This window comes from Anomaloglossus baeobatrachus, unplaced genomic scaffold, assembly GCF_048569485.1.
Source record: "Anomaloglossus baeobatrachus isolate aAnoBae1 unplaced genomic scaffold, aAnoBae1.hap1 Scaffold_2842, whole genome shotgun sequence".
Taxonomy (NCBI): Eukaryota; Metazoa; Chordata; class Amphibia; order Anura; family Aromobatidae; genus Anomaloglossus; species Anomaloglossus baeobatrachus.
In genome coordinates this window covers 111,022-135,837 of record NW_027442310.1, presented here as the reverse complement: position 1 = coordinate 135,837, position 24,816 = coordinate 111,022, and the positions used below count along the sequence as shown (strand labels likewise).

Genomic DNA, 24,816 nt, shown 5'->3' with positions numbered 1-24,816 from the left:
TTGTTTTCTAGGCAGCAGCGCTATTGTGATGTCATCGGGGGGCATTGTGACAAGCCGCCAGTGTTCCGTCTCTTCATGTTGTGCACTGTTCAAACCGAAAATACATCAACAGGCAGGCTACAGAAAAGCTTACTAACAAAGGTTAGAGAGGGGCTTTCTCAGAGGGCTTTTTACAGTTTGTCTATTCCCAATTAGCCGGTTTAGTATACTTAATGAAAGTACTAATTCTTTCATAGGCCGCCCATTCTTAGTATTTGACGTTCAGGTAACAACAGGTAACTTTATTTGGAGTGGAAGCAGAGAGATAACACCAGATGCCAATTGTAGATCCTCTCACACCTGTGGTCACTGCAGCATCTGACTCCACTTTGTCCAAAAGGGATCTATTCCATTCAATTACACATGATCTAGATTAGACTGACAACAAGATACTGCACGGGACATAGCAGAGTTGGTGAAGTTGAGTGGTGATGAGTTTGCTATTTGGATGAATAAAGCAAGTAAAAAGTGTGTTAGATAAAAATTCATTTCAATTCGCTAATCGGGCTAATATGAATCAGGTGAATCGAGTTCTGCTTTTGGAAACTGGGTTAAGAAGGGGTGCACCGTTCCTGGAGGTACTGCAATACCAGGTCAATGCGTGGAGTGGACAGAGCAAGCTCTTTTTCCATCTCCCTGTTCTAAAAATCCATTTAATATATGGTCCCCAGATAGGGGACGTATCAGATATTAAACTGATAAGAACAGATACTACACTTGATCTTAGCCAAAAGGCCGAGAAGCGATAACCAGAATTGGTTTGGGCCTCGAGTGGCACCCTGGCCTATGCCGGACACATCTTAGGGAGAGAGAGCGAGAGGGAGACAAACCCACGCCTACACAAGACATTTTGTCACCCAAGCCAACCCTTGAAAAGGCTGCTTTGCAGAGCAAAAACAAGAAGAATGGTGCGTTTTGCAGCCGCCGCCCACTGCAATGAATCTGAATAACTCCTCCTTTAGGGCGCAAGCAACTCCCCTCCCCCTTGCAGTCTTTCCAATTCACGATACAAAAAGACGGACAGGACAGGTTGCCTGACTTTCCGTCACTGCCACCCTTTGCCATCCTTACCCGTAGAAAGCCCTTTCATCATCCCCAAACCCTAATCTTTTCCCTTTCCTTCCCAGCCCCCAAACCCTGCCCTCTGTACCTTTCTCACCACCCGCTTCCCTTCTCCTGTCATCCCCCTACCACCCGGGAAAAAAAGAGATTGCCCCCTCCTTCCACTAGCCCACCCTCCCACCCAAAGAACAACTTCTTCTGCGCAGCTTGTTTTCTAGGCAGCAGCGCTATTGTGATGTCATCGGGGGGCATTGTGACAAGCCGCCAGTGTTCCGTCTCTTCATGTTGTGCACTGTTCAAACCGAAAATACATCAACAGGCAGGCTACAGAAAAGCTTACTAACAAAGGTTAGAGAGGGGCTTTCTCAGAGGGCTTTTTACAGTTTGTCTATTCCCAATTAGCCGGTTTAGTATACTTAATGAAAGTACTAATTCTTTCATAGGCCGCCCATTCTTAGTATTTGACGTTCAGGTAACAACAGGTAACTTTATTTGGAGTGGAAGCAGAGAGATAACACCAGATGCCAATTGTAGATCCTCTCACACCTGTGGTCACTGCAGCATCTGACTCCACTTTGTCCAAAAGGGATCTATTCCATTCAATTACACATGATCTAGATTAGACTGACAACAAGATACTGCACGGGACATAGCAGAGTTGGTGAAGTTGAGTGGTGATGAGTTTGCTATTTGGATGAATAAAGCAAGTAAAAAGTGTGTTAGATAAAAATTCATTTCAATTCGCTAATCGGGCTAATATGAATCAGGTGAATCGAGTTCTGCTTTTGGAAACTGGGTTAAGAAGGGGTGCACCGTTCCTGGAGGTACTGCAATACCAGGTCAATGCGTGGAGTGGACAGAGCAAGCTCTTTTTCCATCTCCCTGTTCTAAAAATCCATTTAATATATGGTCCCCAGATAGGGGACGTATCAGATATTAAACTGATAAGAACAGATACTACACTTGATCTTAGCCAAAAGGCCGAGAAGCGATAACCAGAATTGGTTTGGGCCTCGAGTGGCACCCTGGCCTATGCCGGACACATCTTAGGGAGAGAGAGCGAGAGGGAGACAAACCCACGCCTACACAAGACATTTTGTCACCCAAGCCAACCCTTGAAAAGGCTGCTTTGCAGAGCAAAAACAAGAAGAATGGTGCGTTTTGCAGCCGCCGCCCACTGCAATGAATCTGAATAACTCCTCCTTTAGGGCGCAAGCAACTCCCCTCCCCCTTGCAGTCTTTCCAATTCACGATACAAAAAGACGGACAGGACAGGTTGCCTGACTTTCCGTCACTGCCACCCTTTGCCATCCTTACCCGTAGAAAGCCCTTTCATCATCCCCAAACCCTAATCTTTTCCCTTTCCTTCCCAGCCCCCAAACCCTGCCCTCTGTACCTTTCTCACCACCCGCTTCCCTTCTCCTGTCATCCCCCTACCACCCGGGAAAAAAAGAGATTGCCCCCTCCTTCCACTAGCCCACCCTCCCACCCAAAGAACAACTTCTTCTGCGCAGCTTGTTTTCTAGGCAGCAGCGCTATTGTGATGTCATCGGGGGGCATTGTGACAAGCCGCCAGTGTTCCGTCTCTTCATGTTGTGCACTGTTCAAACCGAAAATACATCAACAGGCAGGCTACAGAAAAGCTTACTAACAAAGGTTAGAGAGGGGCTTTCTCAGAGGGCTTTTTACAGTTTGTCTATTCCCAATTAGCCGGTTTAGTATACTTAATGAAAGTACTAATTCTTTCATAGGCCGCCCATTCTTAGTATTTGACGTTCAGGTAACAACAGGTAACTTTATTTGGAGTGGAAGCAGAGAGATAACACCAGATGCCAATTGTAGATCCTCTCACACCTGTGGTCACTGCAGCATCTGACTCCACTTTGTCCAAAAGGGATCTATTCCATTCAATTACACATGATCTAGATTAGACTGACAACAAGATACTGCACGGGACATAGCAGAGTTGGTGAAGTTGAGTGGTGATGAGTTTGCTATTTGGATGAATAAAGCAAGTAAAAAGTGTGTTAGATAAAAATTCATTTCAATTCGCTAATCGGGCTAATATGAATCAGGTGAATCGAGTTCTGCTTTTGGAAACTGGGTTAAGAAGGGGTGCACCGTTCCTGGAGGTACTGCAATACCAGGTCAATGCGTGGAGTGGACAGAGCAAGCTCTTTTTCCATCTCCCTGTTCTAAAAATCCATTTAATATATGGTCCCCAGATAGGGGACGTATCAGATATTAAACTGATAAGAACAGATACTACACTTGATCTTAGCCAAAAGGCCGAGAAGCGATAACCAGAATTGGTTTGGGCCTCGAGTGGCACCCTGGCCTATGCCGGACACATCTTAGGGAGAGAGAGCGAGAGGGAGACAAACCCACGCCTACACAAGACATTTTGTCACCCAAGCCAACCCTTGAAAAGGCTGCTTTGCAGAGCAAAAACAAGAAGAATGGTGCGTTTTGCAGCCGCCGCCCACTGCAATGAATCTGAATAACTCCTCCTTTAGGGCGCAAGCAACTCCCCTCCCCCTTGCAGTCTTTCCAATTCACGATACAAAAAGACGGACAGGACAGGTTGCCTGACTTTCCGTCACTGCCACCCTTTGCCATCCTTACCCGTAGAAAGCCCTTTCATCATCCCCAAACCCTAATCTTTTCCCTTTCCTTCCCAGCCCCCAAACCCTGCCCTCTGTACCTTTCTCACCACCCGCTTCCCTTCTCCTGTCATCCCCCTACCACCCGGGAAAAAAAGAGATTGCCCCCTCCTTCCACTAGCCCACCCTCCCACCCAAAGAACAACTTCTTCTGCGCAGCTTGTTTTCTAGGCAGCAGCGCTATTGTGATGTCATCGGGGGGCATTGTGACAAGCCGCCAGTGTTCCGTCTCTTCATGTTGTGCACTGTTCAAACCGAAAATACATCAACAGGCAGGCTACAGAAAAGCTTACTAACAAAGGTTAGAGAGGGGCTTTCTCAGAGGGCTTTTTACAGTTTGTCTATTCCCAATTAGCCGGTTTAGTATACTTAATGAAAGTACTAATTCTTTCATAGGCCGCCCATTCTTAGTATTTGACGTTCAGGTAACAACAGGTAACTTTATTTGGAGTGGAAGCAGAGAGATAACACCAGATGCCAATTGTAGATCCTCTCACACCTGTGGTCACTGCAGCATCTGACTCCACTTTGTCCAAAAGGGATCTATTCCATTCAATTACACATGATCTAGATTAGACTGACAACAAGATACTGCACGGGACATAGCAGAGTTGGTGAAGTTGAGTGGTGATGAGTTTGCTATTTGGATGAATAAAGCAAGTAAAAAGTGTGTTAGATAAAAATTCATTTCAATTCGCTAATCGGGCTAATATGAATCAGGTGAATCGAGTTCTGCTTTTGGAAACTGGGTTAAGAAGGGGTGCACCGTTCCTGGAGGTACTGCAATACCAGGTCAATGCGTGGAGTGGACAGAGCAAGCTCTTTTTCCATCTCCCTGTTCTAAAAATCCATTTAATATATGGTCCCCAGATAGGGGACGTATCAGATATTAAACTGATAAGAACAGATACTACACTTGATCTTAGCCAAAAGGCCGAGAAGCGATAACCAGAATTGGTTTGGGCCTCGAGTGGCACCCTGGCCTATGCCGGACACATCTTAGGGAGAGAGAGCGAGAGGGAGACAAACCCACGCCTACACAAGACATTTTGTCACCCAAGCCAACCCTTGAAAAGGCTGCTTTGCAGAGCAAAAACAAGAAGAATGGTGCGTTTTGCAGCCGCCGCCCACTGCAATGAATCTGAATAACTCCTCCTTTAGGGCGCAAGCAACTCCCCTCCCCCTTGCAGTCTTTCCAATTCACGATACAAAAAGACGGACAGGACAGGTTGCCTGACTTTCCGTCACTGCCACCCTTTGCCATCCTTACCCGTAGAAAGCCCTTTCATCATCCCCAAACCCTAATCTTTTCCCTTTCCTTCCCAGCCCCCAAACCCTGCCCTCTGTACCTTTCTCACCACCCGCTTCCCTTCTCCTGTCATCCCCCTACCACCCGGGAAAAAAAGAGATTGCCCCCTCCTTCCACTAGCCCACCCTCCCACCCAAAGAACAACTTCTTCTGCGCAGCTTGTTTTCTAGGCAGCAGCGCTATTGTGATGTCATCGGGGGCATTGTGACAAGCCGCCAGTGTTCCGTCTCTTCATGTTGTGCACTGTTCAAACCGAAAATACATCAACAGGCAGGCTACAGAAAAGCTTACTAACAAAGGTTAGAGAGGGGCTTTCTCAGAGGGCTTTTTACAGTTTGTCTATTCCCAATTAGCCGGTTTAGTATACTTAATGAAAGTACTAATTCTTTCATAGGCCGCCCATTCTTAGTATTTGACGTTCAGGTAACAACAGGTAACTTTATTTGGAGTGGAAGCAGAGAGATAACACCAGATGCCAATTGTAGATCCTCTCACACCTGTGGTCACTGCAGCATCTGACTCCACTTTGTCCAAAAGGGATCTATTCCATTCAATTACACATGATCTAGATTAGACTGACAACAAGATACTGCACGGGACATAGCAGAGTTGGTGAAGTTGAGTGGTGATGAGTTTGCTATTTGGATGAATAAAGCAAGTAAAAAGTGTGTTAGATAAAAATTCATTTCAATTCGCTAATCGGGCTAATATGAATCAGGTGAATCGAGTTCTGCTTTTGGAAACTGGGTTAAGAAGGGGTGCACCGTTCCTGGAGGTACTGCAATACCAGGTCAATGCGTGGAGTGGACAGAGCAAGCTCTTTTTCCATCTCCCTGTTCTAAAAATCCATTTAATATATGGTCCCCAGATAGGGGACGTATCAGATATTAAACTGATAAGAACAGATACTACACTTGATCTTAGCCAAAAGGCCGAGAAGCGATAACCAGAATTGGTTTGGGCCTCGAGTGGCACCCTGGCCTATGCCGGACACATCTTAGGGAGAGAGAGCGAGAGGGAGACAAACCCACGCCTACACAAGACATTTTGTCACCCAAGCCAACCCTTGAAAAGGCTGCTTTGCAGAGCAAAAACAAGAAGAATGGTGCGTTTTGCAGCCGCCGCCCACTGCAATGAATCTGAATAACTCCTCCTTTAGGGCGCAAGCAACTCCCCTCCCCCTTGCAGTCTTTCCAATTCACGATACAAAAAGACGGACAGGACAGGTTGCCTGACTTTCCGTCACTGCCACCCTTTGCCATCCTTACCCGTAGAAAGCCCTTTCATCATCCCCAAACCCTAATCTTTTCCCTTTCCTTCCCAGCCCCCAAACCCTGCCCTCTGTACCTTTCTCACCACCCGCTTCCCTTCTCCTGTCATCCCCCTACCACCCGGGAAAAAAAGAGATTGCCCCCTCCTTCCACTAGCCCACCCTCCCACCCAAAGAACAACTTCTTCTGCGCAGCTTGTTTTCTAGGCAGCAGCGCTATTGTGATGTCATCGGGGGGCATTGTGACAAGCCGCCAGTGTTCCGTCTCTTCATGTTGTGCACTGTTCAAACCGAAAATACATCAACAGGCAGGCTACAGAAAAGCTTACTAACAAAGGTTAGAGAGGGGCTTTCTCAGAGGGCTTTTTACAGTTTGTCTATTCCCAATTAGCCGGTTTAGTATACTTAATGAAAGTACTAATTCTTTCATAGGCCGCCCATTCTTAGTATTTGACGTTCAGGTAACAACAGGTAACTTTATTTGGAGTGGAAGCAGAGAGATAACACCAGATGCCAATTGTAGATCCTCTCACACCTGTGGTCACTGCAGCATCTGACTCCACTTTGTCCAAAAGGGATCTATTCCATTCAATTACACATGATCTAGATTAGACTGACAACAAGATACTGCACGGGACATAGCAGAGTTGGTGAAGTTGAGTGGTGATGAGTTTGCTATTTGGATGAATAAAGCAAGTAAAAAGTGTGTTAGATAAAAATTCATTTCAATTCGCTAATCGGGCTAATATGAATCAGGTGAATCGAGTTCTGCTTTTGGAAACTGGGTTAAGAAGGGGTGCACCGTTCCTGGAGGTACTGCAATACCAGGTCAATGCGTGGAGTGGACAGAGCAAGCTCTTTTTCCATCTCCCTGTTCTAAAAATCCATTTAATATATGGTCCCCAGATAGGGGACGTATCAGATATTAAACTGATAAGAACAGATACTACACTTGATCTTAGCCAAAAGGCCGAGAAGCGATAACCAGAATTGGTTTGGGCCTCGAGTGGCACCCTGGCCTATGCCGGACACATCTTAGGGAGAGAGAGCGAGAGGGAGACAAACCCACGCCTACACAAGACATTTTGTCACCCAAGCCAACCCTTGAAAAGGCTGCTTTGCAGAGCAAAAACAAGAAGAATGGTGCGTTTTGCAGCCGCCGCCCACTGCAATGAATCTGAATAACTCCTCCTTTAGGGCGCAAGCAACTCCCCTCCCCCTTGCAGTCTTTCCAATTCACGATACAAAAAGACGGACAGGACAGGTTGCCTGACTTTCCGTCACTGCCACCCTTTGCCATCCTTACCCGTAGAAAGCCCTTTCATCATCCCCAAACCCTAATCTTTTCCCTTTCCTTCCCAGCCCCCAAACCCTGCCCTCTGTACCTTTCTCACCACCCGCTTCCCTTCTCCTGTCATCCCCCTACCACCCGGGAAAAAAAGAGATTGCCCCCTCCTTCCACTAGCCCACCCTCCCACCCAAAGAACAACTTCTTCTGCGCAGCTTGTTTTCTAGGCAGCAGCGCTATTGTGATGTCATCGGGGGGCATTGTGACAAGCCGCCAGTGTTCCGTCTCTTCATGTTGTGCACTGTTCAAACCGAAAATACATCAACAGGCAGGCTACAGAAAAGCTTACTAACAAAGGTTAGAGAGGGGCTTTCTCAGAGGGCTTTTTACAGTTTGTCTATTCCCAATTAGCCGGTTTAGTATACTTAATGAAAGTATTAAATCTTTCATAGGCCGCCCATTCTTAGTATTTGACGTTCAGGTAACAACAGGTAACTTTATTTGGAGTGGAAGCAGAGAGATAACACCAGATGCCAATTGTAGATCCTCTCACACCTGTGGTCACTGCAGCATCTGACTCCACTTTGTCCAAAAGGGATCTATTCCATTCAATTACACATGATCTAGATTAGACTGACAACAAGATACTGCACGGGACATAGCAGAGTTGGTGAAGTTGAGTGGTGATGAGTTTGCTATTTGGATGAATAAAGCAAGTAAAAAGTGTGTTAGATAAAAATTCATTTCAATTCGCTAATCGGGCTAATATGAATCAGGTGAATCGAGTTCTGCTTTTGGAAACTGGGTTAAGAAGGGGTGCACCGTTCCTGGAGGTACTGCAATACCAGGTCAATGCGTGGAGTGGACAGAGCAAGCTCTTTTTCCATCTCCCTGTTCTAAAAATCCATTTAATATATGGTCCCCAGATAGGGGACGTATCAGATATTAAACTGATAAGAACAGATACTACACTTGATCTTAGCCAAAAGGCCGAGAAGCGATAACCAGAATTGGTTTGGGCCTCGAGTGGCACCCTGGCCTATGCCGGACACGTCTTAGGGAGAGAGAGCGAGAGGGAGACAAACCCACGCCTACACAAGACATTTTGTCACCCAAGCCAACCCTTGAAAAGGCTGCTTTGCAGAGCAAAAACAAGAAGAATGGTGCGTTTTGCAGCCGCCGCCCACTGCAATGAATCTGAATAACTCCTCCTTTAGGGCGCAAGCAACTCCCCTCCCCCTTGCAGTCTTTCCAATTCACGATACAAAAAGACGGACAGGACAGGTTGCCTGACTTTCCGTCACTGCCACCCTTTGCCATCCTTACCCGTAGAAAGCCCTTTCATCATCCCCAAACCCTAATCTTTTCCCTTTCCTTCCCAGCCCCCAAACCCTGCCCTCTGTACCTTTCTCACCACCCGCTTCCCTTCTCCTGTCATCCCCCTACCACCCGGGAAAAAAAGAGATTGCCCCCTCCTTCCACTAGCCCACCCTCCCACCCAAAGAACAACTTCTTCTGCGCAGCTTGTTTTCTAGGCAGCAGCGCTATTGTGATGTCATCGGGGGGCATTGTGACAAGCCGCCAGTGTTCCGTCTCTTCATGTTGTGCACTGTTCAAACCGAAAATACATCAACAGGCAGGCTACAGAAAAGCTTACTAACAAAGGTTAGAGAGGGGCTTTCTCAGAGGGCTTTTTACAGTTTGTCTATTCCCAATTAGCCGGTTTAGTATACTTAATGAAAGTACTAATTCTTTCATAGGCCGCCCATTCTTAGTATTTGACGTTCAGGTAACAACAGGTAACTTTATTTGGAGTGGAAGCAGAGAGATAACACCAGATGCCAATTGTAGATCCTCTCACACCTGTGGTCACTGCAGCATCTGACTCCACTTTGTCCAAAAGGGATCTATTCCATTCAATTACACATGATCTAGATTAGACTGACAACAAGATACTGCACGGGACATAGCAGAGTTGGTGAAGTTGAGTGGTGATGAGTTTGCTATTTGGATGAATAAAGCAAGTAAAAAGTGTGTTAGATAAAAATTCATTTCAATTCGCTAATCGGGCTAATATGAATCAGGTGAATCGAGTTCTGCTTTTGGAAACTGGGTTAAGAAGGGGTGCACCGTTCCTGGAGGTACTGCAATACCAGGTCAATGCGTGGAGTGGACAGAGCAAGCTCTTTTTCCATCTCCCTGTTCTAAAAATCCATTTAATATATGGTCCCCAGATAGGGGACGTATCAGATATTAAACTGATAAGAACAGATTTTTGATTTAATGAAGCTTTCCAAAGCACCACAAAAAATGCATGACCGAAGTCACACCAAAAACAGTGCAAAGGCTAGGATTCGTGTGGACCCCACCGTGAGGAGAGGGTCCCCAAAAATCAACCCCGTCCCTCCGAGCCAGAAGGCCACAGCAAGGGTCAGGGATCTTCGGTGCTCTCCCAAGCCGAAGCCTGGTTGAGCCTTGTCGTTGCTCCCAGCGTCCACCCAGGCATCTTACCCAAGTGGAGTAGAGAGCTACTAGTTGTTGGTTTCGCAGCCGAAACTGCCCGGACCGTCAACCGGTGTTGGTTTCTCAGCCCAAGGCTAACCGGACCTCCAACCGGGTGTTGGTTTCTCAGCCGAAGCTGACCCAGACCTCCAACCGGGTGTTGGTTTCTCAGCCGAAGCTGACCCAGACCTCCAACCGGGTGTTAGTTTCTCAGCCCAAAGCTGACCAGACCTCCGACCGGGATTATAAAAATTTCCCTTCCTAGCCAGAAGGCCGGGATAGGGTAATATGCTCAAAAAGTATGAAAAGGCAAGGTACGGTGTGCTACAGAGCCCAAGGCTTGCCGGGGTCCCAAGCCAGCAAGCTCAGACTCACTCCAGGGTCGTCAGTCCTGGGGCACGTTGTACCATAGCCCCCCACCCTTACTCAGTCTAATAGCCTCGATCCTGGTAGGGCCATGTTTTCCTCTAGATGAATATACTATCCACCCAGAGTACTAGCAAGCGCAACCTTCCAGTGTGCATTGTATCATTGTACTAAGGTGGCCTGGAGCTTAAACCACCTCTTCGAACAACACTACACTTGATCTTAGCCAAAAGGCCGAGAAGCGATAACCAGAATTGGTTTGGGCCTCGAGTGGCACCCTGGCCTATGCCGGACACATCTTAGGGAGAGAGAGCGAGAGGGAGACAAACCCACGCCTACACAAGACATTTTGTCACCCAAGCCAACCCTTGAAAAGGCTGCTTTGCAGAGCAAAAACAAGAAGAATGGTGCGTTTTGCAGCCGCCGCCCACTGCAATGAATCTGAATAACTCCTCCTTTAGGGCGCAAGCAACTCCCCTCCCCCTTGCAGTCTTTCCAATTCACGATACAAAAAGACGGACAGGACAGGTTGCCTGACTTTCCGTCACTGCCACCCTTTGCCATCCTTACCCGTAGAAAGCCCTTTCATCATCCCCAAACCCTAATCTTTTCCCTTTCCTTCCCAGCCCCCAAACCCTGCCCTCTGTACCTTTCTCACCACCCGCTTCCCTTCTCCTGTCATCCCCCTACCACCCGGGAAAAAAAGAGATTGCCCCCTCCTTCCACTAGCCCACCCTCCCACCCAAAGAACAACTTCTTCTGCGCAGCTTGTTTTCTAGGCAGCAGCGCTATTGTGATGTCATCGGGGGGCATTGTGACAAGCCGCCAGTGTTCCGTCTCTTCATGTTGTGCACTGTTCAAACCGAAAATACATCAACAGGCAGGCTACAGAAAAGCTTACTAACAAAGGTTAGAGAGGGGCTTTCTCAGAGGGCTTTTTACAGTTTGTCTATTCCCAATTAGCCGGTTTAGTATACTTAATGAAAGTACTAATTCTTTCATAGGCCGCCCATTCTTAGTATTTGACGTTCAGGTAACAACAGGTAACTTTATTTGGAGTGGAAGCAGAGAGATAACACCAGATGCCAATTGTAGATCCTCTCACACCTGTGGTCACTGCAGCATCTGACTCCACTTTGTCCAAAAGGGATCTATTCCATTCAATTACACATGATCTAGATTAGACTGACAACAAGATACTGCACGGGACATAGCAGAGTTGGTGAAGTTGAGTGGTGATGAGTTTGCTATTTGGATGAATAAAGCAAGTAAAAAGTGTGTTAGATAAAAATTCATTTCAATTCGCTAATCGGGCTAATATGAATCAGGTGAATCGAGTTCTGCTTTTGGAAACTGGGTTAAGAAGGGGTGCACCGTTCCTGGAGGTACTGCAATACCAGGTCAATGCGTGGAGTGGACAGAGCAAGCTCTTTTTCCATCTCCCTGTTCTAAAAATCCATTTAATATATGGTCCCCAGATAGGGGACGTATCAGATATTAAACTGATAAGAACAGATACTACACTTGATCTTAGCCAAAAGGCCGAGAAGCGATAACCAGAATTGGTTTGGGCCTCGAGTGGCACCCTGGCCTATGCCGGACACATCTTAGGGAGAGAGAGCGAGAGGGAGACAAACCCACGCCTACACAAGACATTTTGTCACCCAAGCCAACCCTTGAAAAGGCTGCTTTGCAGAGCAAAAACAAGAAGAATGGTGCGTTTTGCAGCCGCCGCCCACTGCAATGAATCTGAATAACTCCTCCTTTAGGGCGCAAGCAACTCCCCTCCCCCTTGCAGTCTTTCCAATTCACGATACAAAAAGACGGACAGGACAGGTTGCCTGACTTTCCGTCACTGCCACCCTTTGCCATCCTTACCCGTAGAAAGCCCTTTCATCATCCCCAAACCCTAATCTTTTCCCTTTCCTTCCCAGCCCCCAAACCCTGCCCTCTGTACCTTTCTCACCACCCGCTTCCCTTCTCCTGTCATCCCCCTACCACCCGGGAAAAAAAGAGATTGCCCCCTCCTTCCACTAGCCCACCCTCCCACCCAAAGAACAACTTCTTCTGCGCAGCTTGTTTTCTAGGCAGCAGCGCTATTGTGATGTCATCGGGGGGCATTGTGACAAGCCGCCAGTGTTCCGTCTCTTCATGTTGTGCACTGTTCAAACCGAAAATACATCAACAGGCAGGCTACAGAAAAGCTTACTAACAAAGGTTAGAGAGGGGCTTTCTCAGAGGGCTTTTTACAGTTTGTCTATTCCCAATTAGCCGGTTTAGTATACTTAATGAAAGTACTAATTCTTTCATAGGCCGCCCATTCTTAGTATTTGACGTTCAGGTAACAACAGGTAACTTTATTTGGAGTGGAAGCAGAGAGATAACACCAGATGCCAATTGTAGATCCTCTCACACCTGTGGTCACTGCAGCATCTGACTCCACTTTGTCCAAAAGGGATCTATTCCATTCAATTACACATGATCTAGATTAGACTGACAACAAGATACTGCACGGGACATAGCAGAGTTGGTGAAGTTGAGTGGTGATGAGTTTGCTATTTGGATGAATAAAGCAAGTAAAAAGTGTGTTAGATAAAAATTCATTTCAATTCGCTAATCGGGCTAATATGAATCAGGTGAATCGAGTTCTGCTTTTGGAAACTGGGTTAAGAAGGGGTGCACCGTTCCTGGAGGTACTGCAATACCAGGTCAATGCGTGGAGTGGACAGAGCAAGCTCTTTTTCCATCTCCCTGTTCTAAAAATCCATTTAATATATGGTCCCCAGATAGGGGACGTATCAGATATTAAACTGATAAGAACAGATACTACACTTGATCTTAGCCAAAAGGCCGAGAAGCGATAACCAGAATTGGTTTGGGCCTCGAGTGGCACCCTGGCCTATGCCGGACACATCTTAGGGAGAGAGAGCGAGAGGGAGACAAACCCACGCCTACACAAGACATTTTGTCACCCAAGCCAACCCTTGAAAAGGCTGCTTTGCAGAGCAAAAACAAGAAGAATGGTGCGTTTTGCAGCCGCCGCCCACTGCAATGAATCTGAATAACTCCTCCTTTAGGGCGCAAGCAACTCCCCTCCCCCTTGCAGTCTTTCCAATTCACGATACAAAAAGACGGACAGGACAGGTTGCCTGACTTTCCGTCACTGCCACCCTTTGCCATCCTTACCCGTAGAAAGCCCTTTCATCATCCCCAAACCCTAATCTTTTCCCTTTCCTTCCCAGCCCCCAAACCCTGCCCTCTGTACCTTTCTCACCACCCGCTTCCCTTCTCCTGTCATCCCCCTACCACCCGGGAAAAAAAGAGATTGCCCCCTCCTTCCACTAGCCCACCCTCCCACCCAAAGAACAACTTCTTCTGCGCAGCTTGTTTTCTAGGCAGCAGCGCTATTGTGATGTCATCGGGGGGCATTGTGACAAGCCGCCAGTGTTCCGTCTCTTCATGTTGTGCACTGTTCAAACCGAAAATACATCAACAGGCAGGCTACAGAAAAGCTTACTAACAAAGGTTAGAGAGGGGCTTTCTCAGAGGGCTTTTTACAGTTTGTCTATTCCCAATTAGCCGGTTTAGTATACTTAATGAAAGTACTAATTCTTTCATAGGCCGCCCATTCTTAGTATTTGACGTTCAGGTAACAACAGGTAACTTTATTTGGAGTGGAAGCAGAGAGATAACACCAGATGCCAATTGTAGATCCTCTCACACCTGTGGTCACTGCAGCATCTGACTCCACTTTGTCCAAAAGGGATCTATTCCATTCAATTACACATGATCTAGATTAGACTGACAACAAGATACTGCACGGGACATAGCAGAGTTGGTGAAGTTGAGTGGTGATGAGTTTGCTATTTGGATGAATAAAGCAAGTAAAAAGTGTGTTAGATAAAAATTCATTTCAATTCGCTAATCGGGCTAATATGAATCAGGTGAATCGAGTTCTGCTTTTGGAAACTGGGTTAAGAAGGGGTGCACCGTTCCTGGAGGTACTGCAATACCAGGTCAATGCGTGGAGTGGACAGAGCAAGCTCTTTTTCCATCTCCCTGTTCTAAAAATCCATTTAATATATGGTCCCCAGATAGGGGACGTATCAGATATTAAACTGATAAGAACAGATACTACACTTGATCTTAGCCAAAAGGCCGAGAAGCGATAACCAGAATTGGTTTGGGCCTCGAGTGGCACCCTGGCCTATGCCGGACACATCTTAGGGAGAGAGAGCGAGAGGGAGACAAACCCACGCCTACACAAGACATTTTGTCACCCAAGCCAACCCTTGAAAAGGCTGCTTTGCAGAGCAAAAACAAGAAGAATGGTGCGTTTTGCAGCCGCCGCCCACTGCAATGAATCTGAATAACTCCTCCTTTAGGGCGCAAGCAACTCCCCTCCCCCTTGCAGTCTTTCCAATTCACGATACAAAAAGACGGACAGGACAGGTTGCCTGACTTTCCGTCACTGCCACCCTTTGCCATCCTTACCCGTAGAAAGCCCTTTCATCATCCCCAAACCCTAATCTTTTCCCTTTCCTTCCCAGCCCCCAAACCCTGCCCTCTGTACCTTTCTCACCACCCGCTTCCCTTCTCCTGTCATCCCCCTACCACCCGGGAAAAAAAGAGATTGCCCCCTCCTTCCACTAGCCCACCCTCCCACCCAAAGAACAACTTCTTCTGCGCAGCTTGTTTTCTAGGCAGCAGCGCTATTGTGATGTCATCGGGGGGCATTGTGACAAGCCGCCAGTGTTCCGTCTCTTCATGTTGTGCACTGTTCAAACCGAAAATACATCAACAGGCAGGCTACAGAAAAGCTTACTAACAAAGGTTAGAGAGGGGCTTTCTCAGAGGGCTTTTTACAGTTTGTCTATTCCCAATTAGCCGGTTTAGTATACTTAATGAAAGTACTAATTCTTTCATAGGCCGCCCATTCTTAGTATTTGACGTTCAGGTAACAACAGGTAACTTTATTTGGAGTGGAAGCAGAGAGATAACACCAGATGCCAATTGTAGATCCTCTCACACCTGTGGTCACTGCAGCATCTGACTCCACTTTGTCCAAAAGGGATCTATTCCATTCAATTACACATGATCTAGATTAGACTGACAACAAGATACTGCACGGGACATAGCAGAGTTGGTGAAGTTGAGTGGTGATGAGTTTGCTATTTGGATGAATAAAGCAAGTAAAAAGTGTGTTAGATAAAAATTCATTTCAATTCGCTAATCGGGCTAATATGAATCAGGTGAATCGAGTTCTGCTTTTGGAAACTGGGTTAAGAAGGGGTGCACCGTTCCTGGAGGTACTGCAATACCAGGTCAATGCGTGGAGTGGACAGAGCAAGCTCTTTTTCCATCTCCCTGTTCTAAAAATCCATTTAATATATGGTCCCCAGATAGGGGACGTATCAGATATTAAACTGATAAGAACAGATACTACACTTGATCTTAGCCAAAAGGCCGAGAAGCGATAACCAGAATTGGTTTGGGCCTCGAGTGGCACCCTGGCCTATGCCGGACACATCTTAGGGAGAGAGAGCGAGAGGGAGACAAACCCACGCCTACACAAGACATTTTGTCACCCAAGCCAACCCTTGAAAAGGCTGCTTTGCAGAGCAAAAACAAGAAGAATGGTGCGTTTTGCAGCCGCCGCCCACTGCAATGAATCTGAATAACTCCTCCTTTAGGGCGCAAGCAACTCCCCTCCCCCTTGCAGTCTTTCCAATTCACGATACAAAAAGACGGACAGGACAGGTTGCCTGACTTTCCGTCACTGCCACCCTTTGCCATCCTTACCCGTAGAAAGCCCTTTCATCATCCCCAAACCCTAATCTTTTCCCTTTCCTTCCCAGCCCCCAAACCCTGCCCTCTGTACCTTTCTCACCACCCGCTTCCCTTCTCCTGTCATCCCCCTACCACCCGGGAAAAAAAGAGATTGCCCCCTCCTTCCACTAGCCCACCCTCCCACCCAAAGAACAACTTCTACTGCGCAGCTTGTTTTCTAGGCAGCAGCGCTATTGTGATGTCATCGGGGGGCATTGTGACAAGCCGCCAGTGTTCCGTCTCTTCATGTTGTGCACTGTTCAAACCGAAAATACATCAACAGGCAGGCTACAGAAAAGCTTACTAACAAAGGTTAGAGAGGGGCTTTCTCAGAGGGCTTTTTACAGTTTGTCTATTCCCAATTAGCCGGTTTAGTATACTTAATGAAAGTACTAATTCTTTCATAGGCCGCCCATTCTTAGTATTTGACGTTCAGGTAACAACAGGTAACTTTATTTGGAGTGGAAGCAGAGAGATAACACCAGATGCCAATTGTAGATCCTCTCACACCTGTGGTCACTGCAGCATCTGACTCCACTTTGTCCAAAAGGGATCTATTCCATTCAATTACACATGATCTAGATTAGACTGACAACAAGATACTGCACGGGACATAGCAGAGTTGGTGAAGTTGAGTGGTGATGAGTTTGCTATTTGGATGAATAAAGCAAGTAAAAAGTGTGTTAGATAAAAATTCATTTCAATTCGCTAATCGGGCTAATATGAATCAGGTGAATCGAGTTCTGATTTTGGAAACTGGGTTAAGAAGGGGTGCACCGTTCCTGGAGGTACTGCAATACCAGGTCAATGCGTGGAGTGGACAGAGCAAGCTCTTTTTCCATCTCCCTGTTCTAAAAATCCATTTAATATATGGTCCCCAGATAGGGGACGTATCAGATATTAAACTGATAAGAACAGATACTACACTTGATCTTAGCCAAAAGGCCGAGAAGCGATAACCAGAATTGGTTTGGGCCTCGAGTGGCACCCTGGCCTATGCCGGACACATCTTAGGGAGAGAGAGCGAGAGGGAGACAAACCCACGCCTACACAAGACATTTTGTCACCCAAGCCAACCCTTGAAAAGGCTGCTTTGCAGAGCAAAAACAAGAAGAATGGTGCGTTTTGCAGCCGCCGCCCACTGCAATGAATCTGAATAACTCCTCCTTTAGGGCGCAAGCAACTCCCCTCCCCCTTGCAGTCTTTCCAATTCACGATACAAAAAGACGGACAGGACAGGTTGCCTGACTTTCCGTCACTGCCACCCTTTGCCATCCTTACCCGTAGAAAGCCCTTTCATCATCCCCAAACCCTAATCTTTTCCCTTTCCTTCCCAGCCCCCAAACCCTGCCCTCTGTACCTTTCTCACCACCCGCTTCCCTTCTCCTGTCATCCCCCTACCACCCGGGAAAAAAAGAGATTGCCCCCTCCTTCCACTAGCCCACCCTCCCACCCAAAGAACAACTTCTTCTGCGCAGCTTGTTTTCTAGGCAGCAGCGCTATTGTGATGTCATCGGGGGGCATTGTGACAAGCCGCCAGTGTTCCGTCTCTTCATGTTGTGCACTGTTCAAACCGAAAATACATCAACAGGCAGGCTACAGAAAAGCTTACTAACAAAGGTTAGAGAGGGGCTTTCTCAGAGGGCTTTTTACAGTTTGTCTATTCCCAATTAGCCGGTTTAGTATACTTAATGAAAGTACTAATTCTTTCATAGGCCGCCCATTCTTAGTATTTGACGTTCAGGTAACAACAGGTAACTTTATTTGGAGTGGAAGCAGAGAGATAACACCAGATGCCAATTGTAGATCCTCTCACACCTGTGGTCACTGCAGCATCTGACTCCACTTTGTCCAAAAGGGATCTATTCCATTCAATTACACATGATCTAGATTAGACTGACAACAAGATACTGCACGGGACATAGCAGAGTTGGTGAAGTTGAGTGGTGATGAGTTTGCTATTTGGATGAATAAAGCAAGTAAAAAGTGTGTTAGATAAAAATTCATTTCAATTCGCTAATCGGGCTAATATGAATCAGGTGAATCGAGTTCTGCTTTTGGAAACTGGGTTAAGAAGGGGTGCACCGTTCCTGGAGGTACTGCAATACCAGGTCAATGCGTGGAGTGGACAGAGCAAGCTCTTTTTCCATCTCCCTGTTCTAAAAATCCATTTAATATATGGTCCCCAGATAGGGGACGTATCAGATATTAAACTGATAAGAACAGATACTACACTTGATCTTAGCCAAAAGGCCGAGAAGCGATAACCAGAATTGGTTTGGGCCTCGAGTGGCACCCTGGCCTATGCCGGACACATCTTAGGGAGAGAGAGCGAGAGGGAGACAAACCCACGCCTACACAAGACATTTTGTCACCCAAGCCAACCCTTGAAAAGGCTGCTTTGCAGAGCAAAAACAAGAAGAATGGTGCGTTTTGCAGCCGCCGCCCACTGCAATGAATCTGAATAACTCCTCCTTTAGGGCGCAAGCAACTCCCCTCCCCCTTGCAGTCTTTCCAATTCACGATACAAAAAGACGGACAGGACAGGTTGCCTGACTTTCCGTCACTGCCACCCTTTGCCATCCTTACCCGTAGAAAGCCCTTTCATCATCCCCAAACCCTAATCTTTTCCCTTTCCTTCCCAGCCCCCAAACCCTGCCCTCTGTACCTTTCTCACCACCCGCTTCCCTTCTCCTGTCATCCCCCTACCACCCGGGAAAAAAAGAGATTGCCCCCTCCTTCCACTAGCCCACCCTCCCACCCAAAGAACAACTTCTTCTGCGCAGCTTGTTTTCTAGGCAGCAGCGCTATTGTGATGTCATCGGGGGGCATTGTGACAAGCCGCCAGTGTTCCGTCTCTTCATGTTGTGCACTGTTCAAACCGAAAATACATCAACAGGCAGGCTACAGAAAAGCTTACTAACAAAGGTTAGAGAGGGGCTTTCTCAGAGGGCTTTTTACAGTTTGTCTATTCCCAATTAGCCGGTTTAGTATACTTAATGAAAGTACTAATTCTTTCATAGGCCGCCCATTCTTAGTATTTGACGTTCAGGTAACAACAGGTAACTTTATTTGGAGTGGAAGCAGAGAGATAACACCAGATGCCAATTGTAGATCCTCTCACACCTGTGGTCACTGCAGCATCTGACTCCACTTTGTCCAAAAGGGATCTATTCCATTCAATTACACATGATCTAGATTAGACTGACAACAAGATACTGCACGGGACATAGCAGAGTTGGTGAAGTTGAGTGGTGATGAGTTTGCTATTTGGATGAATAAAGCAAGTAAAAAGTGTGTTAGATAAAAATTCATTTCAATTCGCTAATCGGGCTAATATGAATCAGGTGAATCGAGTTCTGCTTTTGGAAACTGGGTTAAGAAGGGGTGCACCGTTCCTGGAGGTACTGCAATACCAGGTCAATGCGTGGAGTGGACAGAGCAAGCTCTTTTTCCATCTCCCTGTTCTAAAAATCCATTTAATATATGGTCCCCAGATAGGGGACGTATCAGATATTAAACTGATAAGAACAGATTTTTGATTTAACAGCATCTTTATTATCATGCACTACTCACAAAAAGGTAACAAACCGTGTACAGTGCCGCAGCCCCGTACACACAGAAATATACAATCCTTCTTACATAGCCATAGAGTACGACGCACTAAACTATACATCACGCTCCTATGCTTATCCATAACACTCAAGCTGAAAGAAAAAGTTAGACAATAAATAACGACGAACCGGCGATTGGGGGATGGGGGTAGGGGAAAATGGGGATAGGGTGGGGAAATCACAGGCCCGAAGCTTTATTGAAAGACGCACATAACGGGAAAAGGAGGGAGGGGGCATGGAAGAGGTCTAAACCTCCTCCTCGGCGCTGTCGTCCGGACTGTCCATGATGGAATAGTCTCTGAGCAGGCTGTGGATCAGCCTGCGGCAATCCTGGATAGACATCCTCTCCCTCTTCAAGATGAGCCGGTTCCTGGCGACCCAAATAGCGTCCTTAAAGCAGTTCATAAGGCGCCAAGCCTCCTGGATGGCTCCAACGGTGTGAGTCCCAGGGAAGAGTCCATAAAGTACGGAATGGTACGATAGGCTCCCTCTGGGGACGGAGTTCCTCAGGTCATCCTCCAGGGCAACCAACAGGCGCTGTGCGAAACGGCAGTCCCAAAAGGCGTGCAGCGATGTTTCCTCCACGAAGGGGCACCTTGGGCAGTACCGGGTTTTGCACAGGTTCCGGGCGTGCATGAATGACCGGACGGGCAGTCCGCCCTGTATCGCCATCCATGACAAGTCCTTGTGCCCGTTGGTCAATCCAGCCGATGACACGTTTGTCCAAACAGTCTCCAGTGTGTCGTGATGAAGTCCTGGAATGTTCTCCATTTCGTCCTTGGCTCTGATGAGTTTGTGGATAGTCTTTGGCTTCCACAAATCAGGCTTGAGTCCCTCCAGTTGGTGTTCCCTCACAAACCGAACCACGTCTCCGTAGAACCATGGCGCCGTCCAGTTGTAGGGGAAGGAGCTGTCCCACTTGTCCCAGCCTAACCGTCTCCAAAGGGGGAGCAGGAAGAAGCGAGACATGGACCCACCCGCGGAACCTCTCTTGACTCGCAGAGTTCGGCGAACGCAGTCACATACGAAGGAGGATCGCAGGAGGGTGGGGATATCGGGTACGCCCTTCCCACCCTTGCGAGGATCCTTGTACATGATGCTCCGCTTTACTCTGTCCATCTTGGATCCCCAGACAAAACGAAACACCGTCCTGGTAATGGCCCTGCACACGGTGGCAAGGGGGGGCCAGGCCTGGGCCGTGTACTGCAGCACGGGCAGTACCTCGTTACGCAGGACCAGTGCTTTGCCCTCACAGGTGAGGCGTCTGAGGCTCCACAGACCGATCCGTTGGGTGATCTTGGTCAAGCGTTCCTCCCAGGACTTGAGGGCTGCTCCTTCCTTCCCGAACCAGACTCCAAGAACCTTGATGAAATCCGGCTGGATGCTGAAAGGGAAGGGGGCGGAAGAGGCCGGCTGCCAGTCCCCGAAGAGCATGGCTTCCGACTTCCCGCAGTTGACTTTGGCTCCCGAAGCCCGTCCGAAGGTCTCACAGGTCTGGACGAGGGTGTCGACTGAGCGCCGGTCCGCGCAGAAGACGGTCACGTCGTCCATGTAGAGCGAGCACTTGACCTCGAAGCGTTCTGGTCCTGGTGCGGTGATCCCTCTGATCTCTCCATTCCGCCGGATAGCCTCTGCAAAGAGTTCTATAACACAAACAAAAAGAAGAGGTGACAGAGGACAGCCTTGTCTGACCCCTGAGAGGACCGGGAAGGGGTCAGTCTTCCAGCCGTTTACCAACACCGAGCTGTGAATATCAAAATACATTAGTTGGACATACAAGCAAAACATGTTACCCAAACCTAACCTGTGCAGAGCTTTGCCCAGGAACTCATGGGAAACACGGTCGAAGGCCTTTTCCTGATCCAACGAGATCAGGGCTGCGTGCACCCGGCGGGCTTTGATGTACTCGACCGTGTCCCGCATGAGAGCCAGGCTGTCTGCGATGCGACGTCCGGGGATGCCGCAGGTCTGATCCGGGTGGATGATCCGTCCGATAACAGTCTTCAATCTCGTTGCCATCGTCTTGGCCAGGATCTTGTAGTCGACGTTCAGAAGGGTGATGGGACGCCAATTCTTCAGGTCGCACCTCTCTCCTTTACGCTTGTACAGGATCGTGACCATTCCTTCCCTCAGAGATGGAGGCATTCTGCCCTCCACCACCATCTCCTCATACAGCCCTAACAGGTCCGGACAGATTAGGTCTCCCAGCGCTACATAGAGCTCTGCTGGGAGGCCGTCACTGCCCGGTGTCCTGCCAGAACTAAAGGATTTGGCGGCCGAGAGCAGCTCGTCCACCATCAGAGGAACATCCATGGCCGCCGCGTCTGCAGGGTCAAGATGGTTAGTGATACCTGACAGGAACTTATCGGCGGCCTCGGGGTCAGTAGCCTTGCGGGCGTAGAGTTCGCTGTAGAAGTCGCTGACGACCTTCATCACGTTCTCTTTCCCGCGTCGCATGCTTCCACTCTCGTCTCGTAGTTCATTCATGGGCGTGTGACCGGCGTGGAGTTTCCTGAAAAAGAACGAGTTACATTTCTCACCCTTCTCCAGGTTCTCCACTTTGGAACGGAAGACAATTCGCTCGGACTCCTCCTCGAAGTGCCTTTTCAGGCTCCTCTTAGTCTCCTCCAGCTCCTCTCTCACGTCCCAGCCACATCGAAGAAGGTCCTGCAGGGAACGCAGCTCACGCTGGAGTCTCCTGAAGTTCCTCCTCTTCAGACCCGCCTGTTGTTGACTCTTTGCCTGAAAGAAGAAACGGAACTCGAGTTTAACGTATTCCCACCAGTCAGAAACAGACTGGAAGCCCGCCTTGTAGGCCCGCCACGTGGAGTAGGCAGCTCTAAGCTCCTCCAGAATCTCACCCTTTTCCAGCAGAGAGCAGTTCAGCTTCCAGGAGCCCGGGCCAATGGGGAAGCCATGGCCCAGCACACCTTGAAAGTGAATGGCTCTGTGGTCAGAGAAGAAGCAGGGGACCATCGAGTGCCCACTCCGCCCAACCGCCCGAGAGGTAAACACAAAGTCAATCCTGGAACGCAGCGAGCCATCGGATCGGCACCATGAATAGTTCACGGATCCGTGTCCGATGGAGCCAACAACGTCCACAAGAGAGGCTTCGGTCACCATCTCAATGAGCAGTTTGGATGTGACGTCCAACTTGGCAGCCGTTCCAGAACTGCGTCCATCCTCCTCAATCGGGCAGTTGAAATCCCCGGCCATCACTACCGTCCTGGCGGTAGCGAGCTGAGGGCGCAGGGCTTGGAGGAGCTCCAGTCGATCGCTCTTCACAGGAGAAGCATACACATTGATGAACCTGACAGGTTCTCCCGCCCAGGTGCCATCCACGAGCAGTAACCTGCCGCAGACGATTTCCTGAACAGAGTCCAATGTGAAGGCGCTTCCCCTGATCAGCACGGCGACCCCCGCGGACCTACAGTCGCCTCCGCCGGACCAGTAGGATGGGCCATGGGTCCACTCCCTGGCCAGATGGTTGAAGGACCTAGAGGAGGGAAGGGAGCATTCCTGCAGGAAAAATACATCACTAGACTGAGTGTTAAGGAACGCAAAAATTGTCTGACGTCGGAACTTGTCTCTGATGCTCCTAACATTAATGGAAAAGATGTTAATGTTAGCAGTCATTGGAGGAAAGAGAAAGTTAGCGCAGGCGGTGTGCCTTAGTTACCACTCCGGTCGGGCGGTTCTTCCTCTTTGGCACCTGCTGGTAAGGGTATCTCCAGCAGACCCTCTTCTTCTAGCTGATCGAGCAGGGATGGTGCCTCAGTGGCTTCCGACTCCTCCATTTCTTCTTCGGCCACAAGGGACTCCACCATCTGCTCCAACACGTCCGGTTCTGGGAGGAGGCCATCCTCCTCTTCCTGGGGTGGATTGGGATCCACAATGAACAGCTTGGAAGGTTCTGCGACAGGACTATCTTCCACCTTTCTTTTCCTTTGGCCTGTACCTGAGGAGACAAGAGCTGGAAAATCCTCCTCGGTGAAAAGTGCAAGAGTGCTGAGGTCCTCTGCTCTCATGGTCTGGGGAGGGAGAGTGGGCTTTGGGGGGGGGGTGAGGAGACCAACTGAGGAGTAGGGAAATGAGGTGGAGGTAGTGGAATCCTCAGTAGGGTTGGCCGGGGGGGGAGGGGTTTGGACAGGGGTGACAGGGGGGGGGACCAGGGAGGGGGCAACAGTTTTCTTACCCTTTTTCCTGGACTCCGTGGCTGCTGGGGCATCGGCTGGAGCCACGGTCGCCGGGTTCTTGGCCGCCTTGTCCTTGGCCTCTGTGGCCTTGGTCGTAGCTGCCTTGGTCGACGAAGCTGTGACTACCCGATACTGGGTCACCGCGGCAACCCTTGCCCAGGATTTCTCCCGCTGTGGGCAGTCCTTGTAAAGGTGGTCCGCCTGTCCACATAGGTTGCAAGTCTTCTTCTTTGGGCAGTCCTTGGAGCTGTGTCCCGTCACCCGGCAAACCCTGCAGGCGTCCTCCTTGCAGGTCTTCATCGAATGCCCTTTCCCGCCACATTTCCTGCAGTTGTGTGGCATGTCCGGGTAGTAGATGAGACCAAAGGAGTTTCCCAGAGAGAATGTCGGGGGCAGGTGCTGGAGACCATCCTCGGATGCTGGTTCCCTGTAGAGTCGAACGGTTGCTGACCACTTACCCGTCCAGAATCCGTTGCCGTTAAGGATGTGGGATGGCTCCCTCACCACTGTGCAGAGACGTCCCAGGAACGTGGAGATGTCTCTTCCTGGGGTGTGCGGGTTCCGCATGGAGACCGTGATCCTCTTCTCATCCCTCTGTATAGGACAGGATCCTAAAAAAGAATGAAAAGGGGAGTCCGGCATCGCTGCGTTCATCGCCTCCCAGTATCTCCTGCAGGC

At 48.6% G+C, this 24,816-nt stretch overlaps 14 non-coding genes and 1 pseudogene across 14 annotated transcripts; all 15 read right to left on the bottom strand.

The window, feature by feature from the left end:
- Positions 1 to 595: 595 nt before the first annotated feature.
- LOC142266388 (U2 spliceosomal RNA) lies at positions 596 to 786 on the bottom strand. The gene has a single exon (XR_012732485.1). It is a non-coding gene; the product is annotated as a U2 spliceosomal RNA (small nuclear RNA).
- A 1,117-nt stretch (positions 787 to 1,903) lies between these two features.
- Positions 1,904 to 2,094, bottom strand: LOC142266386 (U2 spliceosomal RNA). Its single transcript, XR_012732483.1, has one exon. It is a non-coding gene; the product is annotated as a U2 spliceosomal RNA (small nuclear RNA).
- Positions 2,095 to 3,211: 1,117 nt separating this feature from the next.
- LOC142266385 (U2 spliceosomal RNA) lies at positions 3,212 to 3,402 on the bottom strand. The gene has a single exon (XR_012732482.1). It is a non-coding gene; the product is annotated as a U2 spliceosomal RNA (small nuclear RNA).
- Positions 3,403 to 4,519: 1,117 nt separating this feature from the next.
- Positions 4,520 to 4,710, bottom strand: LOC142266384 (U2 spliceosomal RNA). The gene has a single exon (XR_012732481.1). It is a non-coding gene; the product is annotated as a U2 spliceosomal RNA (small nuclear RNA).
- Positions 4,711 to 5,826: 1,116 nt separating this feature from the next.
- On the bottom strand, positions 5,827 to 6,017 carry LOC142266383 (U2 spliceosomal RNA). Its single transcript, XR_012732480.1, has one exon. It is a non-coding gene; the product is annotated as a U2 spliceosomal RNA (small nuclear RNA).
- Positions 6,018 to 7,134: 1,117 nt separating this feature from the next.
- On the bottom strand, positions 7,135 to 7,325 carry LOC142266382 (U2 spliceosomal RNA). Its single transcript, XR_012732479.1, has one exon. It is a non-coding gene; the product is annotated as a U2 spliceosomal RNA (small nuclear RNA).
- Positions 7,326 to 8,442: 1,117 nt separating this feature from the next.
- Positions 8,443 to 8,633, bottom strand: LOC142266381 (U2 spliceosomal RNA). The gene has a single exon (XR_012732478.1). It is a non-coding gene; the product is annotated as a U2 spliceosomal RNA (small nuclear RNA).
- Positions 8,634 to 9,750: 1,117 nt separating this feature from the next.
- LOC142266400 (U2 spliceosomal RNA) lies at positions 9,751 to 9,943 on the bottom strand. The gene has a single exon (XR_012732496.1). It is a non-coding gene; the product is annotated as a U2 spliceosomal RNA (small nuclear RNA).
- Positions 9,944 to 11,862: 1,919 nt separating this feature from the next.
- Positions 11,863 to 12,053, bottom strand: LOC142266379 (U2 spliceosomal RNA). Its single transcript, XR_012732477.1, has one exon. It is a non-coding gene; the product is annotated as a U2 spliceosomal RNA (small nuclear RNA).
- Positions 12,054 to 13,170: 1,117 nt separating this feature from the next.
- LOC142266378 (U2 spliceosomal RNA) lies at positions 13,171 to 13,361 on the bottom strand. Its single transcript, XR_012732476.1, has one exon. It is a non-coding gene; the product is annotated as a U2 spliceosomal RNA (small nuclear RNA).
- A 1,117-nt stretch (positions 13,362 to 14,478) lies between these two features.
- LOC142266377 (U2 spliceosomal RNA) lies at positions 14,479 to 14,669 on the bottom strand. The gene has a single exon (XR_012732475.1). It is a non-coding gene; the product is annotated as a U2 spliceosomal RNA (small nuclear RNA).
- A 1,117-nt stretch (positions 14,670 to 15,786) lies between these two features.
- On the bottom strand, positions 15,787 to 15,977 carry LOC142266376 (U2 spliceosomal RNA). Its single transcript, XR_012732474.1, has one exon. It is a non-coding gene; the product is annotated as a U2 spliceosomal RNA (small nuclear RNA).
- A 1,117-nt stretch (positions 15,978 to 17,094) lies between these two features.
- Positions 17,095 to 17,285, bottom strand: LOC142266374 (U2 spliceosomal RNA). Its single transcript, XR_012732472.1, has one exon. It is a non-coding gene; the product is annotated as a U2 spliceosomal RNA (small nuclear RNA).
- A 1,117-nt stretch (positions 17,286 to 18,402) lies between these two features.
- On the bottom strand, positions 18,403 to 18,593 carry LOC142266373 (U2 spliceosomal RNA). The gene has a single exon (XR_012732471.1). It is a non-coding gene; the product is annotated as a U2 spliceosomal RNA (small nuclear RNA).
- A 1,117-nt stretch (positions 18,594 to 19,710) lies between these two features.
- Positions 19,711 to 19,914, bottom strand: LOC142266401 (U2 spliceosomal RNA; annotated as a pseudogene).
- Positions 19,915 to 24,816: the final 4,902 nt, after the last annotated feature.